Consider the following 25,002-nt stretch of genomic DNA (forward strand, 5'->3'; position numbering starts at 1 on the left):
ACTCTCAAGAGTCTTCTCCAGGACCACAGTTTGAACATTGCTGATGGGAATGTAAATATGTTACAGCCACTCTGGAATACCTGACTTGCCTCTTGAGAAACCTGTATGCAGGTCAGGAAGCAACAATTAGAACTGGACATGGAACAACAGACTGGTTCCAAATAGGAAAAGGAGTACGTCAAGGCTGTATATTGTCACCCTGCTTATTTAGTTTATATGCAGAGTACATTATGAGAAATGCTGGGCTGGAGGAAGCACAAGCTGGAATCAAGATTGCCAGGAGAAATATCAATAAGCTCAGATATGCAGATGCCACCACCCTTATGGCAGAAAGTGAAGAAGAACTAAAGAGCCTCTTGATGAAAGTGAAAGAGGAGAGAGAAAAAGTTAAAACTCAATAGTCAGAAAACTAAGATCATGGCATCTGGTCCTGTCACTTCATGGCAAATAGATGGGGAAACAGTGAAAACAGTTGCTAACTTTTTTGGGATTCAAAATCACTGCAGATGGTGACTGTAGCCATGAAATTAAAAGGCGCTTACTCCTTAGAAGGAAAGTTATGAACAACCTAGACAGCATATATAAAAAGCAGAGACATTACTTTGCCAACAAAGGTCTGTCTAGTCAAAGCTATGGTTTTTCCAGTAGTCATGTATGGATATGAGAGTTGGACTATAAGGAAACCTGAGCACCGAAAAATTAATGCTTTTGAACTGTGGTGTTGGAGAAGACTTTTGAGAGTCCCTTGGACTACAAGGAAATTCAACCAGTCCATTCTAAAGGAGATCAGTCCTGGGTGTTCTTTGGAAGGACTGATGTTGAAGCTGAAACTCCAATACTTTGGCCACCTGATGCGGAGAGCGACTCATTTGAAAAGACCCTGATTCTGGGAAAAATTGAGGGCAGGAGGAGAAGGGGACGACAGAGGATGAGATGGTTGGATGGCATCACCGGCTCAATGGACGTGATTTTGGGTAAACTCCGGGAGTTGGTGATGGACAGGGAGGCCTGGCGTGCTGCGGTTCATGGGGTCACAAAGAGTCGGACACAACTGAGTGATGGGCTGAACTGACTCTGGAATAAAGTGTGGCCATTTTTTATTAAATTACACATACGCTTAACATACAACCCAGCAATCACACTTGAGCATTTATTCCAGAGAAATAAAAGCTCGTATCAAAATCTATACAGGAATGCTTATAGCAGCTGTATTTGTGACAGCTAAGAACTGGATATAAACCATACCTCACTGAACGGTGAATGGCTGAACAAACTGTGGTGCATCCATACAATGGAATAGTTGTTGTTTAGTTGCTAAGTTGTTTCCAACTCTTTGTGACCTGATGGACTATAGCCCTCCAGACTTCTCTGTTCATGGGATTTCCCAGGCAAGAATACTGGATTAGGTTGCCATTTCCTTCTCCAGAGAATCTTCCTGACCCAGAGATGGAACCCGGGTCTCCTGCATTGCAGGCAGATTTTTTAAACCACTGAGCCACCTAGGAAGCCCTGGAACTCTATATGGTTCTGTTCAGTTGTTAGGTCTTTGCGACCAGGTCTTTAGTCCAGCTCTTTGCGACCCCATGATATGCAGCACAGTGGTCTCCTCTGTCCTTTACTATCTCCCGGAGTTTGCTCAAATTCAATGTCCATTGAATTGATGATGCTATCTAACCAATTTATCCTTTGCCACCCTCTTCTCCTTTTGCCTTCAGTCTTTCCCATCATCAGGGTCTTTTCTAGTGAACAGGCTCTTTTCATCAGGTGGTAGAAGTATTGGAGCTTCAGCTTCAGCACCAGTCTTTCCAATGAATATTCAGGGTTGATTTCCTTTAGGATAGCTGGTTTGATCTCCTTTCAAGGGGCTCCAAGGGACTCTTAGCACCAGAATTCCAAAGTGTCAGTTCTTCAAACTGTATATACCTGCATACAAATGAATGCAGGTTTTTAAAAAGTGCCGAAAATCGAATAAGGCCTGTAGTTTTGTTAACAGTAACATACTAATGTTATTTTTTAAAAATTTTTATTTATTTATTTTTGGCTGCACTGGATCTTTGTTGCTGTTGTAGGTTTTTTCTGGTTGTGTAGAGTCTACTCTCGGTTGCAGTGAGCACGCAGGCTTCTCATTGCACTGGTTTCTGCTGTTGTAGAGCACATGCTCTAAGGTGCGCAGGCTTCAGTAGTTTGGTGCATGGGCTCAGTAGTTGTGGCTCATAGGCTTAGTAGAATCATTCTGTACCGTGGATTGAACCCATGTTCCCTACATTGGCAGGCAGATTCTTCACCACTGGACTACCAGAAAAGTCCCAGTGTTAATTTTTAGTTTTGGTATTATCCTACAGTGTGTATTAAAGGAAGCTGGGTGAAAGATACATAAGGAATTTATATCCACAAGTTCCGCATATATGTGGATTCAGCCAACCATGGACCAAGAATATTTGGGGGAAAAACTTCCAGAAATTTCCAGAAAACAAAACTTTAATTTGCTGAACCAGGCAACTTTTCATATAACATACATTGTATCTGTTACTATTTGCATAATATTTACATGGTATTAGGTATTGTAAGTAATCTAGGGATGATTTAATGTATACTAGAGGATGTGCATAGGTTATATGTAAATACTACAGCATTTTATTTAAGAGACCTGAGCAACACAAATTTTGGGGTTCTGTAACCAGTCCCTCTCTGGATCTCTGGATACCTAGTGAAGACTGTACTATTTTTACATCTTTCTGTGAGTCTAATTATTTTGAAAAGCTAAAAAAAAAAAAATCACTTCTAACAAGAGAATGAATGGATGGATGGATGGATGAACAAATGAACAAACTAGTAAGTAACGTGCAAGACCGCCATCTTATATGTGTGTTTTGGTTTCATCTCTGTCAGTAGGTGTCAACAGTGTGACCTTAAGTAAGTTATTCCATCTCTGGGCTTTAATTTCCTAAGCAGTGAAATAAGTTTGACTAAATGATTTCCAAAGGTGTTGCCAGTTCTGCATAGTAGAAATTAGTATTGTAACTGGGCACGGTAGCTAAGGGAGCTGTCGTCACTTCTCAGACAGGTAATGATGAGTAGATTGAATGCAGTATGTAATACAAATTTATCATCCTTTTCCCACTGTTTAAAAATCCTGAAAGGTCAGGGGAAAAAATGTTTTCTTAGACTCATAAATCTGACCTGAACTGACGTGAGGTCATTCATAGTCTTTCTTTATCCAACTTAATGTGAATATTCTTGCATTTTGCTACAGAAATATAAACTTGTTTGATTCCAGGGTGCTTCCACAGATTATTCTGGAGTGCCAGGTGAATTGCACCATTGTAAACTCAGAAAAATGTTTAATTTTGAAAGACATTCAGTTTCAGGGACTTTGGATGAGGGACTGTGGACCTGTCCAAGCCAGACAGTGGTATGCAGGGAGGAGAAGTCCACGTATGTGTGTGGATGAGTCACGTGGGAGAGGCTGGAGGTCATGATGGTGTCAGCTTCCATCTTCTCCCAGCACCACCTGCATCCCATGGCCGTTGCCATCTTGCTGCTGCTGTTGCTTAGTTGCCCAGTCACATCCAACTCTTTTGCGACCCCATGGATTGGGATTATCTGGGCTAGAATACGGGAGTGGGTTGTCATTTCTTTTCTCCATGGGATCTTCCCAACCCAGGGATCAAACCCACATCTCTTGCATGGCAGGCGGATTCTTTACTGCTGAACCACCAGGGAATTAAATGTAATTATCCATTTGTGCAAAATATACATTTTTATGTATTTATTTAAAAAAATTTTAATATTTATTTAATTTTTGGCTGTGCTAGGTCTTCATTGCTCACAGGTTTTTCTCTAGCTGTGGTGAGCAGGGGCTATTCTGTAGTTGCAGTGCATGGACTTCTTATTGCAGTGGCTTCTCTTGTTGCAGAGCATGGGCTCTAGGGCGTGTGGGCTCAGGAGTTGTGGCTCCCGGGCCCTGGGGCACAGGCTCAGTAGTTGTGGCACAGGAGCTTAGTTGCTCCAAGGCATGAGGGATCTTCCCTGATCAGGGATCAAACCCATGTCTCCTGCATTGGCAGTTGGATTCTTTACCGCTGAGCCATTGGGAAAGCCCTTTATTTTTATTTTTAATCATTTAAATTTCTATAAATCATATTATTTTTGAATACTTCTAGCTTTTATGAATTCATTGCATATGCTATCTATTGTCAAGAACTTAAAGCTTTTATTTTTTTTATTTTTTATTTTTTTCTTAAAGCTTTTAATAAACATGGAGGACACTTAATTGTTTGAAAGGTAATGAATAATACTTTTTTTCATGTAGGATTGGTTAAATTTTTGTTTAACATAGCCGATTCCATTGTGCAGTATGGCTTTGTTTTCATTGATTACTCTTGACAGATTTGACTATTAGGATAAAATTTTTGTTTAAATATTTTGTATTTTTACTGTTGCCTTGAGAAAACTGTGATCTCTATTTCAGGTTTAGATAGGTGGGATCAATTTGGTATGCATCTCTTAGAGGGTGTTGATACCTTGGTAGAGACTTTTTGTTCCTGAGTTTACTGCAGTTTCTTACTACCTAAAAAACCTTATTAGTCTTTTCTGCGTGGTAAAATTCTTCAGAGCTCTTTGAATTTATTATTGGATATTTAATTTTAGTCTCTTCCATGTTTATGAAAGACCCTTTCTAGACTCAGTTCTGTAATTACTGTACTGAAAGCCTACCTTACTTATGAAGGACTTTTTCTTGGATGACTTGGAGAAAATTATAAATTTTAATTCATTCCACAAATATTTGAGGTGCTCTCGGCATGGATATACAAACAAGAATAAGACATAGTTGCTGCCCTTCAGGAATTCATGAGAGGCAGTATAGTGAGCACAAGCTCTGAAATCAGACTATCCTGACTCTGCCCCTACCAAGGTATGGGATCTCGGGAGATTTACTTAACCTCTCTATGCCTTAGTTTCCTTGTTTGTAAAATGAGGATAAAAATGATACCTATTAATATGTCTTAGGGTTTTATGAAGAGTAAATGGGCAAATATAGAAGAGTACCTGAAACATAAAAAGTAGTCACATTTTAGCAGTTATCCTTATTATTAGAAAGTTTTTTTAGTTGGGAGGCATGCAAATAGAGGATATTGAGATAAATTCTGTAGTATGTATGAACAATATGCAGAGGGGAAAAAAATCTCTAGAGAAAACTGAAGACTTCCAAAGTTGAGGTGACATATGAGTTGGGACATGTTGGATGAGAAGGAAATGATGCTCGAAAAATTAAGACACAAGAAATTGCCTAACAAAGTATAGGGAAGTAGTAGTTAGGTATACCCTGAACATGGGATGGATGACGCAAAAAGAATAGATTGGAAATGTCTGCTTCTTCTAAGATAGGATAACATGCTGCAAACAAATAGGAAACTGGATAAAAAATATGAACAACCATATTTTGCTTAGGGTGCAGGGAGCACAGGCTTGTGATCCCTGTGAGTGAGAAGACAAATGAGGTGCGAGCTATGATTACTGTAACTCTGCTGAGAGGTACATTCCAAACAGCAGCAGCAGAGAGAAGAAACTCCAGCCGAGGATGCTGGCACTGCTGAATTGAAGAGATGGATCAGATTTGGGGGAGGCTGAGGCAGCTGGAAATGTGGGACAGAATGCAGAAGAGGAGACAGCATGCACAGAAGGGCTCCAGAAACCTCAGGTGCCCACTTGAGTCTGTTGCTGAAAACTGAGCAGCGCACACACAGGATGAAGCTCCCTGAGGCTGGAGCGCTGTGAAGCTGTATAACTCTCAGAGTTCTTCGGGGACTGGGAGACATGCAAGTTGACTGGACAGTGTGGAAAGAACTCTTTGATCAGCTGGACACTCTAGAGAACCCAGAAAAATTATGCCTTTAGTAATGGGACAAGAAGTATTCTTAATGCCTATTAATTAATGTTAGCTTAGAGCTAGTAGGTAAAAATCCTCAAGAGGATTGGGTATTTTCCTTTTGCCAACTCTGCATTATCTGGATAATGGCCAGAGATGCATTTGGGCAAAAAAACCTTCCAGAAGGGATTTAGCCTCTTATCTAAGAACCGAGGGTCTTGGATTTGACTGAGAGTCCAGGACTATCTATAGTAGTGCCTCAGACAGGTCTCTGTTCACTAGACCTGGAGTTATTTGTTTTTGATTATTTAAATCAAAACAGGTCTTAGTGGGATGGCTGCTGGTTTGAATTCTTGGGTTTGATCAATTAAATATAGACAGGGATTTCTGTCTATCACAACAAAACCTGAAATTACCTAGTATTCCCAATATTCACCTTGCTGCCTTTAAGAGTCACCCCTTTGCTTCTGGCAGTTAACTGCTTCCACTAGATCCAGCCTTCCCTGGGCTCCTACCATCACTTTCTGAGTTCAGGGAGTCCATTTCACTTGTAGTCTCTCCTATCTAAATCATTAGCCCTTTCTAGAAGCCACTAAAGTGATTAGTAATGATTGTGGGATATCCTTCACTAATCTTTTTCTTGTGTCAAGAGTGAAGATGTTACCAAATTGCAAGTCCGTGTGCCTGACGCACAGCGAGGCCAATTCAATACTAAAACATTAGAGTTTGGAACAGAGAAAGATTTATCACAGGTTCATACAGAGAGGTGATGGGTGGCTGATGCTCTGAGAACCCCGAAGTTAGTGAAAGCTTTCAGCAAGTCCTTTTAAAAGCAAAAGATGAGAGATGGGCGTGGTTAGTTGTTGCAGATTTCTTGGTGCCAGATCCTTTGCTCTTGAGGTCAGGTAATGATGTTGCCTCGAAATCTCTACCAAACAAATGTTATTCTCTGTCTCGATAAAAAAAGGGCAAGGCCCCAAGGCACAACTTTCATTCTCTAAGGTCCCAGTCCTGGCTAAGAGGAGCAGATCTCAGTTGGCAGCTCCTTTAGGGCCACGTTCCCACACCTTGCCCAGCTGTCATCTCTAAGGGAGCCAGGCACCCAACCCCACTGGCCCTCAAATCTCTTCAGGCTGCCCAAGTGGCGGAGACCAGGTCTCACAGCCTGCAACCCAAGCAGACGACCACTGCTATTACATTGCAGAGACAGGGATCTGGGAGAGGTTCACTGTTGCCTCAAGGCCTGGGCCAAGACAGTCAAGGGCCTTAACCAGGGCTCTGGACCCTGAAGGATGTAGTCCCCAATCTGTTCCCTGGGTCCTCCAGCTCACCCACTGGCCCAGGGTTGGGTGAGCTGGAGGGCCTCCAGGAGAAGGCCTAAATCTGCCTCTTACCTCACTCTCTACCTAATGACCGTTACACCACTGACGCTTAAACCACTTCTCTAATAGTCCCTCATTGACAGTTACTTGTGGGCAGGCCCCACTGTGGCACTGACCAGTAGCTGAGCAGGACAGCCAACAGCTGCTCATGGACAGTTGGTTGCTTGTGGACAGGGCCCCGAGGACTGACCAATGGCTGAGCTAGCCCTGTTACCTAGTAACAGGGTGTGGCGTAATGAGGCCCAGCAATGGGTGTCTGCTAAGGGCTGGGCTTATCCTGCTCTTTTTTTTTTTCCATTTATTTTTATTAGTTGGAGGCTAATTACTTTACAATATTGTAGTGGTTTTTGTCATACATTGACATGAATCAGCCATGGATTTACAAGTATTCCCCATCCTGATCCCCCCTCCCACCTCCCTCTCCACCCGATCCCTCTGGGTCTTCCCAGTGCACCAGGCCTGATCACTTGTCTCATGCATCCAGTCTGGGCTGGTGATCTGTTTCACCCTAGATAATATACATGTTTTGATGCTGTTCTCTTGAAACATCCCACCCTCACCTTCTCCCACAGAGTCCAAAATTCTGTTTTGTACATCTGTGCCTCTTTTTCTGTTTTGCATATAGGGTTATCATTGCGATCTTTCTAAATTCCATATATATGCGTTAGTATACTGTATTGGTCTTTATCTTCCTGGCTTACTTCACTCTGTATAATGGGCTCCAGTTTCATCCATCTCATTAGAACTGATTCAAATGTATTCTTTTTAATGGCTGAGTAATATTCTGTGGTATATATGTACCACAATTTCCTTATCCATTCCTCTGCTGATGGGCATCTAGGTTGCTTCCATGTCCTGGCTATTATAAACAGTGCTGCGATGAATATTGGGGTGCACGTGTCTCTTTCAGATCTGCTTTCCTCAGTGCGTATGCACAGAAGTGGGATTGCTGGGTCATATGGCAGTTCCATTTCCAGTTTTTTAAGAAATCTCCACACTGTTCTCCATAGCGGCTGTACTAGTTTGCATTCCCACCAACAGTGTAAGAGGGTTCCCTTTTCTCCACACCCTCTCCAGCATTTATTGCTTGTAGACTTTTGGATAGCAGCCATCCTGACTGGTGTGTAATGGTACCTCATTGTGGTTTTGATTTGCATTTCTCTGATAATGAGTGATGTTGAGCATCTTTTCATGTGTTTGTTAGCCATCTGTATGTCTTCTTTGGAGAAATGTCTGTTTATTTCTTTGGCCCATTTTTTGATTGGGTCATTTATTTTTCTGGAATTGAGCTGCAGGAATTGCTTGTGTATTTTTGAGATTAATCCTTTGTCTGTTGCTTCGTTTGCTATTATTTTCTCCCCATCTGAGGGCTGTCTTTTCACCTTGCTTATAGTTTCCTTTGTTGCGCAAAAGCTTTTAAGTTTCATTAGGTCCCATTTGTTAATTTTTGCTTTTATTTCCAATAGTCTGGGAGGTGGGTCATAGAGGATCCTGCTGTGATTTATGTCGGAGAGTGTTTTGCCTATGTTCTCCTCTAGGAGTTTTATAGTTTCTGGTCTTACATTTAGATCTTTAATCCATTTTGAGTTTATTTTTGTGTATGGTGTTAGATGCAAAAATCCTTAACAAAATTCTAGCAAACATAATCCAACAACATATTAAAAAAATCATACATCATGACCAAGTGGGCTTTATCCCAGTAATGCAAGGATTCTTTAATATCTGCAAATCAATGTAATACACCACATTAACAAATTGAAAGATAAAAACCATATGATTATCTCAATAGATGCAGAAAAAGCCTTTGACAAAATTCAGCATCCATTTATGATTAAAATTCTCCAGAAAGCAGGAATAGAAGGAACATACCTCAACATAATAAAAGCTATATATGATAAACCCACAGCAAGCATTACCCTCAATGGTGAAAAATTGAAAGCATTTCCCCTAAAATCAGGAACAAGACAAGGGTGCCCACTCTCACCACTACTATTCAACATAATTTTGGAAGTTTTGGCCACAGCAATCAGAGCAGAAAAAGAAGTAAAAGGAATCCAGATAGGAAAAGAAGAAGTGAAACTCTCTCTGTTCACAGATGACATGATCCTCTACATAGAAAACCCTAAAGACTCTACCAGAAAATTACTAGAGCTAATCAACGAATATAGTAAAGTTGCAGGATATAAAATTAACACACAGAAATCCCTTGCATTCCTTTTTTTTTCCCATTTATTTTTATTAGTTGGAGGCTAATTACTTTACAACATAATCCCTTGCATTCCTATACACTAACAATGAGAAAACAGAAAGAGAAATTAAGGAAACAATACCATTCAACATTGCAGCAAAAAGAATAAAATACTTAGGAGTATATCTACCTAAAGAAACAAAAGACCTATACATAGAAAACTATAAAACACTGATGAAAGAAATCAAAGAGGACACAAACAGATGGAGAAACATACCGTGTTCATGGATTGGAAGAATCAATATTGTCAAAATGGCTATACTACCCAAAGCAATCTATAGATTCAATGCAATTCCTTATCCTTCTCTTCTACAGAGAGTCTTCTGGGCCCAGTCAGGAGACCTGGTAAAAGCAGTATGTTAAATGAATAAAAGTTTCATATAATTTGAATAAAGAAGAGTGGTGAGAGGATAGCATTTTTCCCATGCATGGGTGCTAAGTCACTTCGGACGTGTCCAACTCTTTGCAACCCTATGGGCTGTAGCTCTCAGGCTGCTCTGTCCATGGGATTCTCCAGGCAAAAATACAGGAGTGTGTTTCCATATCTTCCTCCAGGGGATCTTCCCAACCCAGGGATTGAACTCACATCTCTTTCATCTCCTGCATTGACAGGCAGGTTCTTTACCACTAGCGCCACCTGGGAAGCCTATCTTTCCCATGGGATTCCCTTATTCCAAGAACTGCCCAGTACGGTCAGAACCATTTTCATACTGGACATTGCAATTTAGTTTTGTAATAGCCAGTGCAGCCCTTAGCACAAAGGCCTTGCTGTGCGCCATTACCTGGATGCCTCCCACAAGCAACCAACTGTCAATGAGTGACAGTTGGTTGTCCTGCTCAGCCGTTGGTTGACACCACAGTAGGCCCCTCCCACAAGCAACCAACTGTCAGTGAGCAGCCATCAGTGGGCCATTCAGCCAGCCATCTGTGGAATGGTGGTCATCAGGTATAGAGTGAAGAAGGAGATGAATCCTGGCCTCCCCTGCAGCCCTCCAGTTCACCTGCAGCCCTCCAGTTCACCTGGCCTCGGGCCAGTGGGTGAACTGGGAGGCCCAGGGAACAAACTGGAGGCTGTTTCCAGCAGGGCTCCAGAGCCCTCACCAACCCACCGAATTTGGCCCAGGTCTTGAGGCAGCAGTAAACATCTCCCCTGTCCCCACCTATGGTGGGGGTCTGCTGCCGCCTGTCCTCCTACCCCTTGAGCACCCTAAGGAATCTGAGGGCCAGTTGCGTCCTGGGAGCTGGCTATGGATGGGTGGTGTCTGGGGACTTGGCCCTGAGAGAGCTGCCAACTGAGATCTGTCTCTCTTCGCCAGGACCAGGACCTCAGAGGGGAAACGTTGTACCTTGGGACCTTGCCTTTTCTTGTCAGAACAGAGAGTAACGTTCATTTGGTGGAGATTTACAGGAATATCGTTACCTGACCATGGCCTGACCTCAAGACTGACACCAAGAAGTTTGCCACAGCTAACCAGGTCTCTCCCTCACCTTTCCTAGAAAAGGGCTTTGCTGAAGGCTTTTGGAGACTTTGGGGTTTTTTAAGGCATGGGCCATCCATGTCCTTGAACAGCCCTCAATAAACCTTTCTCTGTTCCAGACTCTGACATTTTGGTATTGTTTGGCTGCACTGAGTATCAGTCACACAAACTTGCATTTCAGCAATGGTTTCAGTCAAGCACCATCATCTGTCATAGTAACTTAGTGCCAATTTGTAATTTTAGTTAAGAACCATATCCTTACAGTGTTTATAATTTTCATATTAATACACTTTTAAAGAACATTTTAATAAAAATCACTTAAAGCATACTGGATGGCTGAATTTTTACCCTTTAAAAATACTCCAAATATTGCTCAAGGTTGAGGAATACTGACTAGCCTGTGTTCTTAATTCTGGGCCCAGTTAGTGAAGTTGGTTGTAGGTTCTAAAGTCCTATAATACTTAATTCTTTGTGGTTGAATTTTAATGAATTAGGATTCAGATATCCACATCGCTCTTCTCATGTTTCTCATTACTGCATCACCAAATGCTTTTCATCAATATGTATTCTATAATTGTCCTTGATTCTTTTATAGGATTCAGAATTTTCGTGTGTATGTGTGTATGTGCGCGCGTGCATGTGTGTACGTGTTTTACACACCTGGGAGGTTTTTTCATTACCAAAATTTATTTATCTCTGTTTGTGGTTTTAAGAGCTTAATGAATGTTTTCCCCAGGAACAGCTACCCTAGAGTAGGTTTTAAAAATGGATACTAGATGTTAACCATTCAGATAGTTGTTTCTGATTTAATCCTTATTTGAAGTTCTAGATACAAATCTTTGGTTTATGGAGTGCAGCTGGATTTGCTTTTCTTCCTGTGACTCACCAGTGTCTTCTCAAAGCCTTTCATTTTTTTCTATTTTTGTGCACTGAAACTTCATTTTAACAAATATTTAAAAATAGCTTTAAAAATTACCATTCTCTTGGAATCTCCTTGGAAGTTTATTTCGTTTGCTCCAGAGATTTTTTTTTTAAGCAAACTGATTTGGTTTTATTTCCAGAATTGTGAGGCTGCAGATACTTCTAGTGAATATTATGTCATATTCTAAAAACTTAGCAGTGTGGTTTGAATGTTTCAAGCATTGGTAATTTGCATAAGCATATTCTTTATAGTGTTTAATAATTACAGGGTTTTGTGACAGGTACTTTCTATATCTTAAATGGTTAAATATCACCAAATGAAATTTATTTTATCCTCAATAATAGTGGCTTCACAAATCTTCATCAACATTTCTTTGTAACTTTAGGCTGTTTCTTTTATATTACTGTATATTTAAAAGAATGTCATTTGGTTTCATAGGACTAATACTAACAGCTTTTATTAAAAACATTTTTATGTAGTTATATTATTTTAAAGTATTATTTATTTTTTCATGTGCTTATTATTCCATAGTACCCCTGATGAAAAACAAGCGTGACTATATGACAATAAAGTGTGCCTGGTATGATATTATGAATACATAGAAAAGAGCCCCAGAAATAAACTAATCTAGAGATTAGTGGTCCTGGCCCCAGCATTTTAACCTAACTTTAAAAATACTTACAGTTGTCCTGGGCAACTTATGGAAAAACTGAGATGGAGCTTTTCCATCTTTGATGACTTTTACTGTTTCACAGGCTATGTTAAAAAAATTTTTTTCTTGATACTGAATGTTTGTTAGAATAATATATTTGTTTGTTAAATGGTCAGGGTAATGTCTCTTGCCCTATAAAAGGGTAGTCCTGGGAGCTTGATAGTTTAATTTTTCTTGAAACTTTATTGAATTTCTGATTATTTGCGTGTCAGTTTTCCAGTGAAGAATTTCTTTTAAATTCCTGGTTGATACTGTCTTGCCACCTGTTTGCTGCTTGTTCCACTTTCATGTAGTGGTGGGTTGGGGAATGCATATGGATTTTAATTTTAACTTGGAATTTCAAATAATTTTTGTTTAACTTAATTACAGTGAGAGCATAATATTTTGTAAGGAGCACTGCGGTGAGGGAGGCAGTACCTGCTGAGGTTTAGGGAAGAGCATGGGCTTGTGAGCTAACCAGTACCAAGTTTGAATTCCAGTACTGCCATTTCCTAGCTGTGTGAACTGCAGAATATTTTGAGTCTTGTTACCTCATCTGTAAAAGAGATGACATTATTATTATTCGCAAGATTGTAATGAGGATTACAGCAGACAACACTGTAAAATGTTTAGCTCAAATGCTCTTATAAACGTCACTGCTGTTATTAGCTATTATTTGTGCCCAGTAATTTTTTTATCTGTGATTTTAGATTAGTGCCCCCGGCCCCCCTGCCCACCGTTGCCTATGTTTACTTGAAGGATAGTTTTAGGAACCCAGAGAGATACTTCAGATGAAAATGATTTGAAAGGTATGCTGCACTGTACAAATAAAAGGTGGAAGTGGAGTATTATGACTGTTACTAGAAACAGCAGTTGAAGCTGTTTGATATAGTGGAAGGAGCATAGTTTTGGAAGCAGATTGACCTGTTCAGACATGGCTTATGTCATCTACTAGCTGCTGTTGGACAGGTTGACTACTCAGAGCTTCAGTTTTCTCATCCTTGAAAATGAGAATAATGTCTGTCTTGTGGAGTAATGATAATACCTATCCTGTTGTGAGGCTTGAATGAAAGGCCTAAGGGAAAACATAGTTTCTTTCCCTGTTTCTAAGTGGAGAATAGGAAATGTCCCTGGCAAAAACAAATATCCTTTCTGAAGCAAAATACAGATTAATTTTGGGTTAGAGTTGATAATGTTTTCACTAATGAATTGCAAGTAAAATAGGATCAACCAGTGGGTTAGGTAGATAACTAATGGGTTAGGAGGATTAAGAAAGTAGGGGTACTGGTTAACCTGTGGCCCTGAATTAGATTTTAGAATTTGAAATGGTTTAGTATAAAGAAAGGAGTTCAAGGTAGGAACACAATTGGCTGCTGTGAGTGTGTTATAAACCAGACAAAGTAGAAAATAAGGAGCCAAGGGATCTCTTAGCTGGGAGAGAACAATATATGTCAAGATCTTTTGTTAACTCTAGGTCATTTTAGCAATGAGTAAGGTATTATCTCTCTCTCTCTTTTTTTAAAAACTCTTGCCAAGAATAAAGGAGAAACGTCTGGGGATGGTAGATATGACAGAACTTTCTTTTGGGGTTTAGTATACTCTTTTCTGTGCTTCCCTGGTGGCTCAGAGGTTAAAGCGTCTGCCTGCAATGTGGGAGACGTGGGTTCCATCCCTGGGTCGGGAAGATCCCCTGGAGAAGGAAATGGCAACCCACTCCAGTATTCTTGCCTGGAGAATCGCATGGACAGAGGAGCCTGGTGGGCTACAGTCCACAGGGTCGCAAAGAGTCAGACACGACTGAGCGACTTAACTTACACTCTTTTCCACGGGTAAATTGGCTGCTCTCTGTTTAAGCAGTCATTGCTGCTACTGGAGTCATATGAACACTTAGACATCACAGTAGTTAGAGGTCTAAGACAAGTTTTTAGATATGGCAGTGCCCACTCTGGCTTTATGGATTATGAGCAAGGTGCCTAGTTCTAAAAATGCTATCAGATGTTGACCTCTCGCTGGATGGCATTTTGGTACAGCTTCCTACGTATTGGTAGACTCTGCCCTTCTCTGACGTGGGGGCAGGGACTCCATAGTGGCTTCCTGTGTTCTGTAGGATACAGTCTGACCTGTGCGTGGCGAAGCATCCCTTCCTTCTCTAGTCACTTCTGGCACTCCTCTCTTTCCACCCTAGGCAGCAGCCATAGAAGGTAAACCATCTACATTTGTACCTGGTTAAGCGTTGCTTCACCTTGAGGACTCAGGTGTTAGCTCTTTTGCTACGCATTCTCTGATTTCTCCAAGTTAAATGTTTTGCTCATCCTCTACCTTTCAATCTCTTCAAAAAATTGGAAGCTGTGACACTATTGAGCTTGCATTTTCCATTGTCTTAGTCTGCTGGTGTCAAGTGGTGGCTGCCTTAGACTGGGCATGTACACTTTAAATATATACAATTTGTCAACTATTCCTCAATAAAACTGGGGAAAAAAAAAAGATTGGGCCTATGTCCTCCAGTTTACCATTCAATATTCTCTAGCTACAACTGGCCACTTCATAGATTATTTGGCCTATCTGGCTCCATTATTTTGAACCTCTGACTTAGGTATAAGTATTTCTAAGACTGAACTTTTTGAAAGAGATTGTTTTGTTTATATTCATATTGCTTGGCATATATTTGACACAGGGAACCTTTCCTAACCAGAGGCCTTTTTCTGACCTTTTTGCCTTACTCATTAATTTAATTAGATCATGGGTGTTTATCTTACATATTATTCTTCATAGCACAGAATATCATGGTTGAAGATAGTGATCAACTCTGCCTGAAGACAGAGAAGGAAAAATAATGCACTTGAATTATAGCAGAATTTGATTACAATTAGGTAGAGAAACTTTTTCCTAGCTATGACATTTTTTAGGAATGAATTACCATGAGAGACTATTGCATCCTTTTATTTTGAAATCTTCCATGGTATTGGCACATACCTTCTTGAAGACAGAAAAAGCAAAATTAAATTCCTTATGAGTCTAGTGATGTTTAGAATGTCTCAGACAATTTTTACTATATTTAATATATAGTATGAAAATATACTAGCTTTAAGACTATAGGTTTAGACAGAATTTGAGAACAGATTATAATCAGCAGGTACACAAATTCTGCAAAAAATACGGAATTTATCATTCCATAATTTGCTCCTCTGAAAAACAGCTGCCTCCAAAGAATGCTTCTTCATACTGTTGGCAAATTAATTACAAATGCAGGGAGCAATCTCTGTTTCATATTATTGTGATTTGTAAAAATAATTTTGATGTATGCTATCCACAAACAATTTTTAAAATAAAGTAGCAATCCTATATCTAAATCCTCATGTTTTGACATTACATATATGAGTGTCATTAAGTTTAAATTCTGGGACTTCGAGGCAGAAATATAAGAAAGAGCTCATTTAGGATGGAATGGCAAACATTTCTAATTGGGAGGATCCTCATTTTGATTTCTGCCCTCCTGCCTCCACCCTTAACCAAAAACCAAAGCAAAACACCTGGAGTTATTTAGGCACTATAGATATTTCTAAAAGAATGGACCCCTAGTCATAAAACTTTTCTGGCACAGAATAATTCTCTTGAATAGATAGAAGTCATATGATTGGTAAAAGTATGTTGGAATTCATGAAGGCTCCCACAAGTCATGAGTGCAGAGTTTGGGAGCGCTGCGGGCCGACACTGATGGAGTTCATATGCTTTTAGAGAAAAGTAATCCTTTAAAATCCATTAGTGCACAAGGGTTATTCCCTCAGCTTTTCCCTTAGACTCTTCCTCAACAAAGGTAGCTTATTTGTTAAATGATGGTTGTTTTACTTTCAAAGACATTTACCAAAAGTATAAGTTTAGTTTTATTCTCTTTTACAATGTTTAAACAAGTTTTGCTGCAAGGAGAAAACAGTGCCCTTCCAAGTCCCTGTCTTCAGCCTCTGCTTTGTAGTTCTGTCCCTATAAATAAAGCAGAGGGAATGAAGGAGGAATAATAGCTAAGACTTGAAAAAAAAATTAGTATCAGTTAAGTAGTGAACTTGAAAGGCATAGCTATGATTCCAACCAATATTTATTGACCATCTGTTGTGTGTTAAAACATAGTAAAAGAGCTCCCTATACGTACTCAAGGAATCGGTGTCCTTGAGGAAACTAGGTGTAAACATATGAGGTTTAAAGTATGAAAGTCAGGAAGAGAGAGTTATTATCATGGTAATTTTGAATAAAAATCAGCAGTTAACTATGTGGGAGAATTTTAACTTGATGAGCCAGGGAAAAACTCTTGATGATTTTGACATATTTTAAGTCCCCTTAATTCAGGCCTGTAAAATAAAAGCAAACAAGTTTTTTAAATGCTGGAAGGGCATAGAGAGATGCCCTCTGAGACACTTGCTATGAAAGCAGCGATATTTTATTTTTAAGCTTAAACCTTCAAGCAGGTCTAAGAATGAGGGAAAGAACTTGCTCAAAAGAGCCATGTGTTTCTACTAGATAAACCTTAGCCTTCAACATATTAAGACAATAAGTCTTGGTAACTACATAACATCAAATAAGCTTTCAGATATTCTGAGCTTGATACAAATTACCAAAGCAAAGAGGAAAAAAACTTTCTTGGTATCTTCCTTCTTTCTTGTCCTTAGTATTAAAGTGCTTCTGTATTTTTCAAGATCATGTTAAGGAAGATGTTATTATCATTATTGTCATTGTAGTCTCTTTTCCCTTTTCCCTTCCTTTCCTTTGCTATATTATAGAGTACACTTATCAGTATGTTTTAATATCTATTTAAAAATATCTAAATCTCTACTCATTGCCATTTACAATTAGATATAAGTAGAGATGTAGAGATTATCAACTTCATGGGGAATAGGCATAGACAGTCTTTGGGTTGCATGGACTGTTTTCTAAAGCAAATCTGGTCAAGTTTTGTTTGTTTTTGGAATAGAAGTGAAGGACATCTTTCCAGGAACCTGACAGAATCATAACGAAAAAGCAAATGTTGCTGTACTGGGCAGGCAGGTTTTATTTCTTCTGTGACACTAAAAACATCAAGTAGGTTTCAGCCTTATAATATATAAAAATCTCTAGTTGAAAGAACCTTCTTTAGTATGTGTTGCTTGATTTTAAAATCTTTTCATTTTTATATAAAATGAGACAGTATAGCAGATGACACCACCCTTATGGCAGAAAGTGAAGAAGAACTAAAGGGCCTCTTGATGAAAGTGAGAGGGGAGTGAAAAAGTTGACTTAAAGCTCAACATTCAGAAAACTAAGATCACGGCATCCGGTCCCATCACTTCATGACAAATAGATGGGGAAACAATGGAAACAGTGGCTGACTTTATTTTTGGGGGCTCCAAAATCACTGCAGATGGTGATTGCAGCCATGAAATTAAAAGACGTTTACTCCTTGGAAGGAAAATGATGACCAACCTAGACAGCATATTAAAAAGCAGAGACATTATTTACTTTGTCAACAAAGGTTCATCTAGTCAAGGCTATGGTTTTTCCAGTGGTCATGTATGGATGTGAGAGTTGGACTACAAAGAAAGCTGAGCACTCAAGAATTGATGCTTTTGAACTGTGGTGTTGAAGACTCTTGAGAGTCCTTTGGACTGCAGGGAAATCAAGCCAGTCCATCCTAAAGGAAATCAATCCTGAATATTCATTGGAAGGACTGATACTGAAGCTGAAACTCCAATACTTTGGCCATCTGATGGGAAGAACTGACTCATTGGAAAAGACCTTGATTCTGGGAAAGATTGAAGGCAGAAGGAGAAGGGGACAAAGAGGATGAGATGGTTGGATGGCATCACCAACTTGTTGAACATGAGTTTGAGCTAGCTCCTGGAGTTGGTGATGGACAGGGAGGCCTGGCGTGCTGTAGTCCATGGGGTTGCAGAAAGTCAGACATAACTGAGCAACTGAACTGAAGTGAATGACTGATGATTTTGAACATTTTCTCGTGCTAATTTGCCATCTTAATATCTTGTGTAAAGTGTCTCTTCAGGCCTTTTTGCCTGTATTCAAATAGATCGTTTTCCTTTTGACTTTTTTTAAAAAATAGTTTTACTTATTTATTTTTGGCTGTCCAAGTCTTTGTTGCTGTGAGAGCTTTTCTGTAGTTGCAGCAAGCGAGGGCTCCTCTTCACTGCAGTGCGAATGAAATCTTCTCACTGCAGTGGCTTTTCTTTCGGAGCATGTGCTTGACGGCGCGTCGGGCTCAATAGTTGTGGTTCCTGAGCTCTAGGGCACAGGCTCGATGGTTGTGGCACATGAGCTCAGTTGCTCCATGGTATGTGGGAACTTCCCGGACCGTGGATGTAACCTGTGTCTCCTGTATTGGCAGGCAGATTCTTTACCACTGAACCACCAGGGAAGCTCACATTGTTTTCTTGTTGAGTTTGGAGAGTCCTTTATACACTATGGATACAAAATCCTTTGGATTTATGATTTGCAAATACTTTCTCCCAATCTGTGGCTCATCTTTTTATCTTGTTAACAGGGTCTTTTCACGAAGTAAAATTTTTTAATTTTAATAAAGTTCAGTTATTGATTTTCTTTTCTTTTATGGATCAAGTTTTTGATGTGATGTTTAAGAACACTTTTCCTCGCCCTGGGTCCAAAAGATAGTCTTCTGTGTTTTCTTCTAAAAGCTTTGTAGTTTCATTTTTTATGTTTAAATTTGTGATTCCATTTTGCACATGCTTTTGTACATAGCTTAAGCTTTAAGTCAAGGTTCATTTTTGTCTATGGATGTTTGGTTATTCAAAGATGATTTGTTGAAAAGATTCTCCTTCCTCCATTGAAATGATTTTGCATCTTTATAAAAAATCAGTTGGTGCATTTGCATTGATCCATTTCTGTTCCATTGATCTGTTTCTCTTCCTTTACCAGTACCACACTGTATTGATTACTGTGACCATATAGTAAGACTTTACATCAGCTAGAGTGATTTTTCTTGCTTTTCTTTTTTGTAAATTTGTTTTCAAATAAGCTTGTCTGTCTGTGTGCAGTCACTCAGTCATGACCAGCTCTTTGTGACCCCATGGACTGTAGCCTGCCAGGCTTTTCTGTCCATGGAATTTTTCCAGGCAAGAATACTGGAGCAAGTTGCTGTTTCCTACTCCAGGGGATCTTCCTGACCCAGGGATTGAACCCAAGTCTCTTGTGTCTTCTGCATTGACAGGCAGATTCTTTAGCACTAGCACCACCTGGGAAGCCTCAAGCTTGTTGTGGTTATGGCGGTGGCAGCAAAGCCTGGTACCTCCTGTTGCCAGTGTGTGGGACTGACCCTGACTGAGGGCAGGGGGAGGTGAGGTGATAGTGCTCTGTTGGGGTGAGGTTTTGAACATTCAGTTGAGCCCAGGGTAGGAAGGAGAATTTTTTAGGAAATATAGATGCTCCTAATGTTAAACAGATAACATGGCATCATTTAATATTATTTTTTTAAGAAGATTTTCCTTTAATGATATCAATTCAAGACTATTATGTAGTGTTTAGAATGGCATTATCCTGCTTGAAAGCAGAGTAGGGTATGGCTAAGTACTCAAGGACCTTTCCATTGTTGTTTTCATTTTATCTGCTGTAGTCAGGGACTTGGTTTTAGGTTTCTACAGCAACCACAGTCTGGACTACATAATACCAACACTTTGTGTGCATGTGGTGTTAACTCTGATGCCTTCTACGCTACATGTGGCAGAGTTGCAGTTGCTATGGAGATCAACCTTTGACATGCTTGGTTGATAATGATGTTTCTCATATACGGATATTGCTGCTACGAGTTGACCAAGAGATGCGTAAGACTTTGCCAGTGATTCCTCTAGCTGAGGATATTGATCTCAGATTTTGTTTAATTGTTTTAGTCTTTGTTGCCTTACGTGGGCACTCTCTAGTTGTGGCGAGTGGGGGCTCCTCTTCTTTGCAGTGCCTGGGCTTGTTGTAGAGCACAGGCTCTAGGCATGTGGCCTTCAGTAGTTGCAGCACATGTGCTTGGTATTGCAGCTTACAAGCTTAGTAGTTGTGGCACATGGGCTGAGTTGCTCACTGGTATATGGAATCCTGGACGAGGGATCAACCTGTGTCCCCTGCATTGGCAGGCAAATTCCCATCCACTGCGCCACTAGGGAAGTCCTTCAGTCTCAAATTTTAAAACTCCTAAGTTATACATTTGCTCACAAACATACTAAAGTATGTGTGTTTTATCTTATTTTTTAATGTATAAGCTTGCTACTTGGAAAATTGAGGGCAAATACAGTTTTAAAGAATACACTGTAAGTGGAATTTGACAGACTTGGATAGTCTATATTATTTTTAAAACATTTCACAAAAAATCAAAGACTAAATATCTTACATAGTTTTAGTAATATAATAATAAAATCAGTTGTTAATAGAAAAGTGAAAGAAGAACAATTTTTCTTAAGGATTGCTCTTATTTAAATATGAGGCCATGAGGTAATAGCTAATAAGAAACTTTTTCTTGGAGTGCAGTATCTCTAAAGAGATATTAGCCCTTTGAAGCCCACAAATGAAAACCACTGAGGAAGAAGAGGAAGTGACTTTATTTTTTCTTTGACATTATCAGTTCAACTAGACACAGCTCTCAGTCTTAAATTTAAGACAAGTTGTCATTATGAAATATTTTCATTTTCAGAATTCTTGAAAGAAATGTAGTTTTAGATAGGTAAACATTCCTGTTTTGGGTTAGGGAAACTTGTCAGTCATGAGTAGATATATAAGAACAGTGATTCTCAACCCTGGCTGCACAGTGGTTGTAGGGCTTTTAAAAAGTACTGATGTTTGAGCCTAAAAAAGTTAAATCAGAATCTCTGGGAATGGGAAGAAAGCATGGCATTCTTTTTTTTTTCTTAAAACTGATTACTTGATATAGGCATACTCGTTTTGTTGTTCTTTGCTTTATTGTACTTTCCAGATATCACAAATTGAAGGTTTATGGAAACCCTGTGTTGAGCAAGTCTTCTCAGCACCACTTTTCCAATAATGTTTGTTCACTTTGCATCTCTGTGTCACATTTTGATAATTCTTGCAGTATTTCAAACTTTTTCATTATTTATTATTTTTATGGTGATCTGTGATCAGTGAGCTCTGATGTTGCTATTACAAAAAGATTATGACTTGCTAAAGGGTCAGGTGATGTTTAGCATTTTGTAGCAGTAAAGTGTTACTTAATTATGGTATGTACATTGTTGTTTACACCTTATGCTGTTACACACTTAATAGACTTAAGTATAGTGTAAACATAACTTTAACATAACTTTTATATACACTGAGAAACCAAGAAATCTGTGCGACTTGCTTTATTGCAATATTCACTTTATTGTGATGGTTTGGAACTGAATCTGCAATATCTCCAAGGTGTGCCTATACTGATATGCACCCAGAGTTGAGAACCACTGCAGCAGAGTAAGTTTTTCACCTAGAATCTTAATTTTAGCTAAATTTGTATATTCGAATGCATCAGTAGAAGTAATTTGAACATTGCAGAAAGTTTAAAAAGGGCAACCTTACCATCTATTCATTTTCTGTTGTTGTAAGAGATTACCACAAATTTAGTGGCTTAAAACAACACAAGTTTATTATCTGACTTTTTGAAGGTCAGAAGTCAGAAATGAATCTTCATGGGGATAAAATCAAGGTGTCAGCAGAACTGAATTCCTTCTGGAGACTAGGGTGAATCCATTCCTTATCTTTTCCAACTTCTAGAGACTGCCCATTTTCTTTAGCTGTGGTTGTGGTCCATCATTCCAACCTGTGCCTCTGTTGTGATATCTCCTTTTCAGAGTCAACTTTTCTGACTGCCTCTTATAAGGACTCTTGTGATTATGATGGGCCTATCCAGATAATCCAGGACAATCTCCTCTCTCAAAATCCTTAACTTAATCACATCTGCAGAGTTCTTATTGCCAAGTAAAATAGCAGTCACAGGTTATAGGCATTAGGACTGGGACATCTTTGGATGGTGGTATTAGGGGGAGGGGCAGTTATTCAGTGTATCATACCAGCTTAACATGATTATCACTTTGGTGTTTTCCTTCCTAGTCTTTAATATGCATATGTTTAATTTAAATGTGATCATCTTACATATAGTTTTCTAGCCTTTTCTACTTAGTTTATCGTAATCATCACTTAAAATGGCCACACAATAATCCATCTATGATTATATCATATTTTACATTGTATCTTTATTGTCAGATTTTTGTTGTTTCAGATTTTTATTACTGGTATAGATGAAGCTGTGATAAATATTTTTATTAGATTCCATGATGTGGGAATACAGAACTAAAACATAAACATTTATATACTGCCAAATTCAAAATGCCTGATTGTATTTTTAAAGAGTTCTAATCAACTTATTACAAGAAATAATCACAATGTATGAGAGCTGACTCACTGGAAAAAATCCTGATGCTGGGAAGGACTGAAGGCAGGAGGAGAAGGGAGCAGCAGAGGATGAGATGGTTGGATGGCATCATTGGCTTGATGAACATGAGTTTGAGCCAACTCCAGGAGATAGTGAAGGACAGGGAAGCCTGGTGTGCTGCAGTCCATGGGGTTGCAAAGAGTTGGACATGACTTAACAACATGATTGAACAACAATGTGAGAGTACAAGTATTGCTGTATTTTTGCCAATATTGGTCATTAATTTTTAAAAAGGACTTTTTATTAATTAGATATATAGAAAAATGTTGCCCTGATTTAAATTTAATTTACTTGAAATTATTTTTTGTTTCTGTTTATTAGTTTCTCTTTGTATGTCTTGTTCATTTATTTCTTATGGTCTGAGTTTCTTATTATTAATACTTTTGAGGTTTTTATACAGTGGATTTATTTTCTTATGTGCTACAAATGCTTTTTTAAAGACATTTAAAAATTTTAGATGTTCATATATGTTGTTTCCTTTGTGATTTTTCTGTGCTTAAGTTTTTCTATCTAGCAGAGAGGTTTGTGCTAAATATTCCATATTATTTTCTTCGACTTCTTCCATGATTTAGTCACTGCCCTCAGTGAATTGCCAGCAAGCTAAGAAGTTTGGAGACTTATGAGTCCAAACTTACTATATGACTTACTGTATGAAAGCAAGTAGCACGTTAATTTGGTTCCATTCACATAATTTATCAAAATTGGAGACAAAATTTTAAAAGGGCTAGAGAAGAATCTAGCATTTTTAGTGCATTCCTAAGATGTTTATTGCCCTTCGCTGAAAGGTTTACTCACCATGCCTGTCATGTTGTGTTTTCAAGCATATAATTGAGAATTATAGTGAGCTATCTTAGTCCATGATAAACAGACAGAATGCACTTTAATTACATTCTAATTTATTATCTGGTGAAAGTACCTTGCTAACAAATCAACCCGGATATGACTTATTGGATAGCCTTTGCACTTAGAGGGATAATCAGTCTGTAATCATAAACAACATGAACCGTTCATCTTCTAGATTGCTATTATATTTATTACCGTCAAATGCCTATGCCCAGTTTCTTTCCTGTTTGTTTCCCATATCATGGCTCATGTACCCCCACTCAGCCTGCTGTAAGTTGGTGGAATCCTGTACTTACAAATTCTTTTTCTTGAAATAAGGTTTAGGCACATGCCTGGGAGGGAGTTGTGTCACTTTACTATAGGGATAGAATGCATTCCCCCCAGTAACAGTAAATAGAATAAACTGTCACCATAATATACTAATATGTGATTTATTCCTTGCTGCCCTGATAAAAACAAGCAGTTCTAATTCTACAAAGAAATAAAAACTGTGCCCCCTAGAATAGCCATTGCATCCTTTAATATCCTCTATTACTGCCCACTAGTTTCAAAAAAGAGATACACAGATTAAACTGAAACAGCTCCTGTTTTTTTTTTGAGATAGCCGTACGTAGGAAATTGGTATTAGGCAGTAGATTTTACCAAGTGAATGCATTTCTCTGATGCAGTACCTTCTTAAATTCTACCACTTAAGGCTAATGGCAGGATGAACAGCCAATGGCACTAGTTCCCAGAATAATTTAGAAGTTTATTATTAGTTCCACAGAATAATTTAGAAGCATTACATTTCCTTAGTTGACCCAAATATATTTGAATACCACAATGTTAGGGTGAACGTTGGAGTGGACTAGAGTGTGGAGGTACCATACAGTGTAGAACAATCTGAAGAAAATTATAATCAGCCTCCTTGATGTAGTTACAATAGAGTTGTTAATTGCCTTTTTAAATTTCAGATACCCTTTTTTCCTTTTCTACTTCTACCTTAATGATTTTAGTTGAATCTACTGATCCTGTTTGGTATCTTTAGCATCCAAAGAAAATAATAATCCTTATTTGGGAGTATCCTCTCTTAATGAACAAGGATCTTATACCTAGAAGAGATCTCATCAGTGC

General features: G+C 38.9%; 1 protein-coding gene and 1 long non-coding RNA gene across 4 annotated transcripts in view; both read left to right on the plus strand.

Moving 5' to 3' along the window:
• The window catches only part of PDSS2 (decaprenyl diphosphate synthase subunit 2), a 254,362-nt gene that overhangs the window by 7,933 nt on the left and 221,427 nt on the right, over nt 1-25,002 (plus strand). The window lies entirely within an intron of this gene.
• On the plus strand, nt 9,106-11,097 carry LOC139039624 (uncharacterized). The gene is made up of 2 exons (XR_011492958.1): nt 9,106-10,445; nt 10,816-11,097. It is a non-coding gene; the product is annotated as an uncharacterized lncRNA (long non-coding RNA).

Source organism: Odocoileus virginianus, chromosome 19 (genome assembly GCF_023699985.2).
Source record: "Odocoileus virginianus isolate 20LAN1187 ecotype Illinois chromosome 19, Ovbor_1.2, whole genome shotgun sequence".
In the NCBI taxonomy this organism is placed as follows: Eukaryota; Metazoa; Chordata; class Mammalia; order Artiodactyla; family Cervidae; genus Odocoileus; species Odocoileus virginianus.